Raw genomic sequence first — 8,505 nt, 5'->3', positions numbered from 1 at the left:
CCCCCCCAAATCTCTTCCTTTTTTCTGGGTTGCCGGTGGGTTCTATTGTGCTGTGACGCCACCCCACTCACAAACCCACAGTGGGTGCAAGGCAGCTTTGGGCGTTGTCTGCTTGAGTTCTTGCCTTCATTCCCCCACGTTTTTTTTTTGGCTGCTGATGAGATGCAAGGAGAGGAAGACTGCTATTAGGCTCTGTGAAACACCCACTCTCTGATAACCGGCAGCACATTTTGGGGGGCTCTCTCTGCTTCACTCCTTTCAAAGCCTTTTTAGTGGATTACTTGGGGGGACATTTCCTGCCTGGCTTTTGAGGTGCAGGGGGGAGACTCCTACTGGCCTCTGTGAAACACCTACTCTCTGGTGACCGGCAGCTCGCTTTGGGGGGGGGCTCTCTGCTTCACTCCTTTCAAAGCCTTTTTCACTCCCTCAATAGTGGGTGACTTGGGGGGACATTTCCTGCCTGGATTTTGAGGTGCAGGGGGGACACTGCTACTGTGCTCCGTGAAACACCCATCCTAGGACCACTGGCAGCAGGTTTTGGGGGGCTCTGTCTGCTTCACTTTTTTCAAAGCCTTTTTCACTCCCTAAATAGTGGGTTACTTGGGGGGACATTTCCTGCCTGGCTTTTGAGGTGCAAGGGGGAGACTGCTACTGGCCTCTGTGAAACACCTACTCTCTGGTGACCGGCAGCTCACTTTGGGGGGGGGCTCTCTGCTTCACTCCTTTCAAAGGCTTTCACTCCCTAAATAGTGGGTGACTTGGGGGGACATTTCCAGCCCGGCTTTTGAGGTGCAGGGGGAAGACTGCTACTGGCCTCTGTGAAACACCCACCCTAGGACCACTGGCAGCATGTTTTGGGGGGCTCTGTCTGCTTCACTTCTTTCTAAGCCTTTTTCACTCCCTAAATAGTGGGTGACTTGGGGGGCATTTCCAGCCTGGCTTTTGAGGTGCAGGGGGAAGACTGCTACTGGCCTCTGTGAAACACCCACCCTAGGACCACTGGCAGCACGTTTTGGGGGGCTCTGTCTGCTTCACTTCTTTCAAAGCCTTTTTCACTCCCTAAATAGTGGGTGACTTGGGGGGCATTTCCAGCCTGGCTTTTGAGGTGCAGGGGGAAGAGTGCTACTGGCTTCTGTGAAACACCCACCCTAGAACCACTGGCAGCAGGTTTTGGGGGGCTCTGTCTGTTTCACTTCTTTCTAAGCCTTTTTCACTCCCTAAATAGTGGATTTGTATTTGTATATTGATGAAACAGTGTAAGGCACATGATGACTGAGCTTTACAAACACATATTATCCTCCTCCCGATGAGGAGGCACATGATGAGCTTCCTTGATGGACTGCATCATGTTCGGTGAAGTGGGTTTCGTCGGCGACCGTCCTGCTCTTGCGAGCGCAAGGGCCTCTCTGAGGGTCAATCCCAAGCAAGCTGACACACCATGTCACTAAGGTGGGACTCGTTGTCCACTGCCCAAAGAGGCTCCCTCTGAACAGGGTAGCATACGTTTCCTTCCCTCAAGGTGTGCAAGACATCCTTTCCATCCCTCCCGTGCCTTCCATTCCAGCAAGGGGCCTTTGAATTGCTACATGATCCTGTTGCGGAGTTGGCTTTCACTCAAGTACATCCATTCATTTCCCATCATGGAGAGTTGGTCTCCCCGCCCCCGGGGAGGGCATCTCTTGTTGATGCAGCCCCATGTAGGTGGTTTTTTGGGGCAGCCACCTCTCCTGGACAGGAGCACAAGTCTCTCTCCTTCCCCCAAGGGTGGGTAAGAGTCAGTCAGAATAGGGGAGGGGAAGTTGTTTGTCTCTTTGGAAAAGTGATAATCGAGGAGCGTTACATGAGAACCTTTGGTGGGGAAAGTCGACTGAAGTGAAAATCTGTGGGAAAACCAAGACCTTTTCTGACTCGAACCGGTTCTCGAACCGGTTCTCGAACTGGGCCTGGTCTGTTAAAAGTTTGTGGACCGTGGTCCGTGGAAGCCCACGAACTCCGAACCGGCGGTCCGTAGGCAAATGCCGGTCCGTGCCCATCTCTACTCTATAGCTCTGTATTCCATATGGGTGTTTTCATAAATTTCTTCTTCAAAAGTTAATTTAATCAGCCTGCCAACAGGTATTTATTCTTTTGTATAATGACTGTGTTGACTTACCTGTTTTACTTTTAATTTCTTTTAAAAAAATATTATTGGGTAGAGTGAAATAGGTATTACAAATTTCATAAAAAACATTCATTTAGTTTCCCCCTCTTACAGATTAATTATCTTACATTTCTCCAATCATCATCTCCCACCCTCTTCCCCCTTACCCTTGACCCCCCACAGCACTAAAACCTGTTTAAGTCTTAATATATTGCTCTATTCCAGTATCTCTAATTTTTCTAATTCTTCAAGGTAAAGTTCTTTTTTTGCCCACTGTAATCTCTATCCTAAAGACATCATTTACTTTTAATTTCTTATCTAAACCTTCCATTCTGTTTTTTTGTGTTCTAGGTAAATAAATGCTTATATTTGGTCTTTCCTGTGATCTTTGATATTACTTGTAATGAAGGAGCAAGAACATCATATAGGACGCTTATGAAAATGACCAAAAAAGAGGTTTATGCCTCTTCCATTGCATCCACAAGCTCCCACCCAGCTCAATTATTTAGAATAACTCAATCTTTAGTCTCCCTATCACAGAGAGAAAGGCAAATTGTTGATTCGGGACTTAGCTGTGAGGCCTTTGGGAGCTTTTTTGTGGGTAAAATCTTGACCCACTGCCATGACTTGCCAGCCACGGCTGATACAGTATATGAATTGGAAGCCCCTTGGCCATCTTCTGGTTCGGTTTTAGATCACTTCAGCTGCCTCTCCCAAGATGAGGTTAACAGGACACTTACTGCTGTGAGGCCTACCACTTGCCCCTTAGACCCTTGTCCATCATGGCTGGTTAAATCCAGTGGTGATGAACTTCAGATCCCGTTGGTGGAGATCATTAATTTATCTTTGAGCTTGGGTGTGTTCCCTGGAGCACTGAAAGAGACAGTGGTAAGGCCCCTTCTGAAGAAGCTATCTTTGGATCCCATTGATCCATTCAGTTATAACCTGGTATTTAATCTCCTGTTCCTGGGTAAGGTGATTGAGCAGGTGGTGGCAGAGCTGCTGCAGGTATTCCTGAATGACTCCTTGGTCCTGGATCCATTTAAGTCCACCTACCATCCTGGCCACAGGATGGAGATGGAGCTGATCGTCCTCACAGACGATCTTCATTGGCATCTGGACTGAGGCGTGTTGGTGCTGCTGGTGTTATTGGATCGGACAGCAGCATTCGACACAGTTGATTATGACTTTCTGACCCACTGCCTTGCTGATGTGGGGATACATGGGGCCACCTTGCAATGGCTCATCTCTTTTCTACATGGTCAGGGACAGAGGATGGTGCTTGGGGAACAGATATCACAAAGGTACTCACTGGCATGTGGTGTTTCTCAAGGAGTGATTCTCTCCCCAATGCTATTTAATATCTATATATGCCCCCTTGCCCAGTTAGCCAAAGTTTTGGACTGGGATGCCATCAATATGCTGATGACACCCAGTTGTATCTGTTGATGGATGGATGGCCTGATGCCGCCTCGGATGTTTTGGCCAGGGCTTTGGATGCTGTGATTGTGTGGATGAAGCAGTCTTAGCCTCAACCAGAGCCAGAATCTTTTTGGCTCTGGCTCCGGCCTGGTGGAATGCTCTCCCAGTTGAGACCCATGCCCTGTAGGACTTATTACAGTTCCGCCGGGCCTGTAAAATGGAGATGTTCCTCCAGCTACTCTAAGAGAGTAGTTGAGGAACTGGCACACTATCCTGCTGGTCCCTTGCCTGTTTTGTTTTGTTCCACTCCACTGTCCAATGAGATCTGTTGATTTTGTTGTTTTATGATTTTAACTGTTATTTATTGTATTTTAAATTGTGGTTTTGTGATGTTGTGAGTCACCCGCCCTGAGCCTGCTGCAGAGAGAGCGGAATATAAATCCAACAAACAAACAAATAAATAACATTGATCATGAGAGATTGGTTCTTCTGACTTCTAGTAGAATGATCTCAGAGAAAGATTTTATGAAAGGCTATGTAATCTCTATTTGCTTTTTTTGCGCAGTTCACAGTGTTTCATTGTGTTCCCATTCCTTTTTATTAGCATTCATAAAACCACATAGAATTTTGGAGTCATGTGTCATCAATGGTTGATAACATCCAGCTTTGCTTATTTTGCAGAAAGGTCTTGCAGAAAAATTCTCTTTTGGTTTGCAGTTGTCTGCTTTTGTTGCCTGACTGATCTTCATGGGACCATCAATGTTATTAGAAGAAATGATTTTCAAATGTTAACAAGCATCTTGATCAGGTTGATATCTCATCTCATGTGATCTGGTGGTCTGAAAGCCATGAAACATCTGGTAAGGGTGGGAGAGGGAGCCCTGGGCCATCTGATTCTTCTTTTCTGCTTTGTTTTCATCTGCCTCCTGGGCTGGCTGCTGCTCAAGAAGCAGCAACTGAGACTGTCAGGTTCCTTTAACAGAGAGAGAGTGATTGACTCCCCTCCCGCCACACACACTCAGAATAAGGAAGAACAGCAGTTCAGCATCAGGTTGTAGCTGGTACTTTCAGGTTAGGTCCCTTTATTTCTGTAGCTCTGCCGTGAAAGCAGCACCTCTGAGTGATGCCTGAGGACTTTGTTCCTTTGGAATGTCCCTCTAGCATGGAGTGTGGCTTCAGCAGGAAATTATTGCTGGCTATAATATTCTTGGGGGTGAGGGAGGGGCAAGGTGGATGAAGTTCTACTTGTATTAAGATATAGCAGCAATATGTGTATTGGCCTGATACTATTGGCTAATACTATTAATCTGATATTGGAGATGTGCTTTGGGGAGAGTGGCCAACTTTGATTTATATACCTTGTGTTGGGGAACTTGTGTTGCTCTTGGAACTGAGATTGAAGACTCCAAGCCTGATTGTGTTGGGCGACTTCTATAGTCTACCTTGCCTGGTCTAATTCAGGACTTTATGGACAATCCAACCAGGTTGGATTGTCCCACGTTGTTTTGATTCAATACATAAAGGTTATATGTTTGATCTGCTCTTGTGCACTGAATAGGTTTCTGGTGATCTGGCAAGCCTTGCCATGGACTGATCATCATCTGTTGAAGGCTGAGATGATGATGTCCCATCCTTCCACAGAGGCAAAGGACCAGTTCAGATGGTCCACCCCTGGAGACTCATGGATCCAATTGGTTTCTGGAATGTTCTGGGGAATTTTGAGAGTCTGGATTGGTGACTCTATTGAAGCTCCATTTCAGCATGGTGATAATCTACAAAGTCAGTCTCTCGTGCCCCCTTCTAGTCAGGCCCTGGCTCCCTGGTATACTAGGTAGTTATGGGATAGGAAGACAGTAGCCGGGGCGGGGGAGGGAAACTAGAGCATAGTTGGTGGAAAACTGATGTTGAATCGGAATACACTAAAGAGTTAATTTGCTGGTCTATGAGGTGGTGGTGATAGCAGCAAAGAGAGTATTGTTTTCTACTACCATTGCATCAGTGTAATTGTGTCCAGCAAAATTCTGTAGATAACTTTGTGGCTTTTTGTCATCTGGGCCCAACTCACTGACAGAGTCTGAACTGGAAAATATCTATGACTATTTTGCTAGATTCTTCATCCTATCCAACTCAGATGCCAATTTAAGAATAGATCCAGTGCATGAAGTACTAGTGACATCTATTTGCCAGAGTTTTATGGATAGTTTTAGGCTGATTTCCTTGACCAATGTTGATATTAATAACTGCACTTATATACCACTCTTCTAGACAGATTAATGTCCCACTTGGAGCAGTGAACAAAGTTAGTGTTATTATCCCGACAATACAGCTGGGGAGCTTGGCTGAGAGGAGTGGCTTACCAAAGGCCACCTGCTGAGCTCATGGCAGTAGTGGGAGTTGATCCAGCAGAGTGCTGATTTGCATCCCAGCCACTCAACCACTATGCTACAACAGGATACTTACGGTTGTGAAAACCATCTTCTGAAAACTGGATTCCGTCTGAGTATGGCTGGATAAATCATTCCAGGATAAGGTGAGAATTCCTTTGGCAAAATGTTCCTAGTTCAAGTGACTTTTCCACATCAGCTGAAAGAAGCTGTGATTAGACCACTTCTTCAGCCATCTCTGGTCAAGGATGATGTAAACAATTAAAGATCAGTGTCTAATTTCCCTTTTTTGGATGAGGCAATCAAACAGGTGGTGGCAGAACAACTTCAGGCATACGTGGATGACACATCTGTCTTTGACCAGCTTCAATCAGGCTTTAGACCAGGGTATGGGACAGAATCAGTATTAGCAGCTCTGGTGAATGATCTGTCTGCAAATGGATAATGGCTATGCATTGCCTTTGATTCTGTTGGATTTGTAATCGGCATTTGATATAGCCCATCATAACGTTCTGCTAGATCAACTGGGGTTTATGGTAGATGTAAAAACAGACCTGGTAATTTTTGGTGCAGTGTATAACCTGAGAATCATCCTCTCAAGGGATGAACTTCTGTTAAGAAAATGTTATTGACTTTAGTGGAAAATGAATGTGTGCTGCACTTTACAGGACGGCATCATTAATTCTCTTCACTTTGTATGCTATATGGGCCTGATCCAAATGGAATGGGGATGGCTACAACTGCCTTCAGCTTCCTGGATCAAGTATTTCCTCAATCTGTTTTGCAGCTTATCAGTGAACCAAGCATGCTCTTTCCAAACGAGGCATTCCAGAAAAACCAAAGAAACTTGTAATTTCTTGTGATGACATGCAGTGAGTCTTGAGCCTTCTTCTGATGAGATTGTTATTTATTATTGCTCCTGCACAAGCAAACAACTGGAGAACATCATGTTCTCCTGACTAGTATAACATGCAGATAGTTTGTATGAGATACACATCTTTGCATAAGGTAAAGTACCAGACTCTTCCAGACTGAAAAGATGCCTTTTCTTCTGAAAAGAATAAATGAGCATTTTATTTATTTGAACATATTCCAGCACTGCCTGAACAATGGAGCAGAATTATATTGCACCAATAAGGAAAATCAAATATAAATAATAACGTTGCCTATTGCTTTGGCTTCCTGGAGTCACCAGCACTTTTAGAAGACATATGTCTCAAATTATGCAAGTCACAAGTAGGGACATGCAATTCAGTATATCCACTCCGAAAATATAACTGAAAAATACCTTAATGGTATTTCTGTGTATATTTGTGGATCCTGATCATATCTGGGATTCTCAGATATTTGTGGTCCAAATTAATCCCAGAAATATTTGGGATTAACAGGGCCTGCCATTTCAAAGATCACAGCAACTTGTTTTACTTATTTTCATGTGTTACCTTGACAAAAAAGTGAAGTTGTGAGGGGAGGTGATGTGGTCTATGAGAGAATTGTCATCATTGGACAGACAGTTGAGCTCCCCCAAACAACCAATGCCATTTGCCTCTGAGAATCACCTCCCTTCACCCTCCCTTTTCTTTTGAGGAAACCTGCAAAGGGGGGGGGGATAGCTGCTGTAACTGGCTGCAGCTTCAGGGCAAGATCTGGGGAGGGGAGAGTGCATGCCCTCTCCTGTCTGCCGCCAGTTGCTCTTCTGTGTATGGCTAATCTTCTTTGCCCTGGAGAAAGTATTGGATCTCCCCCCATAGAAGTAGCTTGGGGCACCTTGTTCAGGGGCCTGTAGGACTGGACGTCTGAACCCAATCTTCTTGAAACTTGGGAGTCTTTAGTGAACAGGCAGCACTTACTCCACTTTTTGGTGTAATTTGCTTTAATAACAGCCCCTTCACGCACACACACACCCAGAAAGATTCCTCCCATAGGGAATAATGGACATGGTTAATTTTAGAATCCTGAAAAAAACCTGAATCTGAGTTCAAAACTGGTATAAGAGGACCTGAATATCAGTAATATTTGATATCCAAATCCAAAAAATAGATATTTTTTTTAGTGCACATACTTGGCATTGGTTACTCCATTCCTTTTTTGTACCCTTAGCAGAAACACACAGAAGAACTCAGCATGATGCTAAAACTTGTCCTTAGCCACAAAGATCAAAATGCAGGAGAGGTAGTTTAAAAAGAATTGTTCTGGGAGACATCAATGTTGTTTTCATCCAGACTCCCTCTGATCTCTGGGGAAGCAGAAGACTATGTCCTCTGGGGTTGCCAAGCTGGCTCCATCCATCCACCAGAATTAAACTCACACTTAGCAATCAAGCAACAGGGCAAAAACTGTGTGCAGTTTCCATGGCCACTTGGTTGTTTACTGTCTTCTTAGATGAAAATGACAATATTAAAGAGTTGCCAATTTGCCATCCAAACAAGCAGCAGATGTCTCATCTGACATAATAAACTGTTCTTGTGTGAGTGTTCATTTTGGACATGGCAAGATGAAAGCCATGGCCCAGCAAGCCCACTCAATCTGCACAAACATTGAAAATGATCCCATTTTTGG

The sequence above is a fragment of the Eublepharis macularius genome, chromosome 5 (assembly GCF_028583425.1).
Source record: "Eublepharis macularius isolate TG4126 chromosome 5, MPM_Emac_v1.0, whole genome shotgun sequence".
Taxonomy (NCBI): domain Eukaryota; kingdom Metazoa; phylum Chordata; class Lepidosauria; order Squamata; family Eublepharidae; genus Eublepharis; species Eublepharis macularius.
This window is presented reverse-complemented; position numbering follows the sequence as displayed.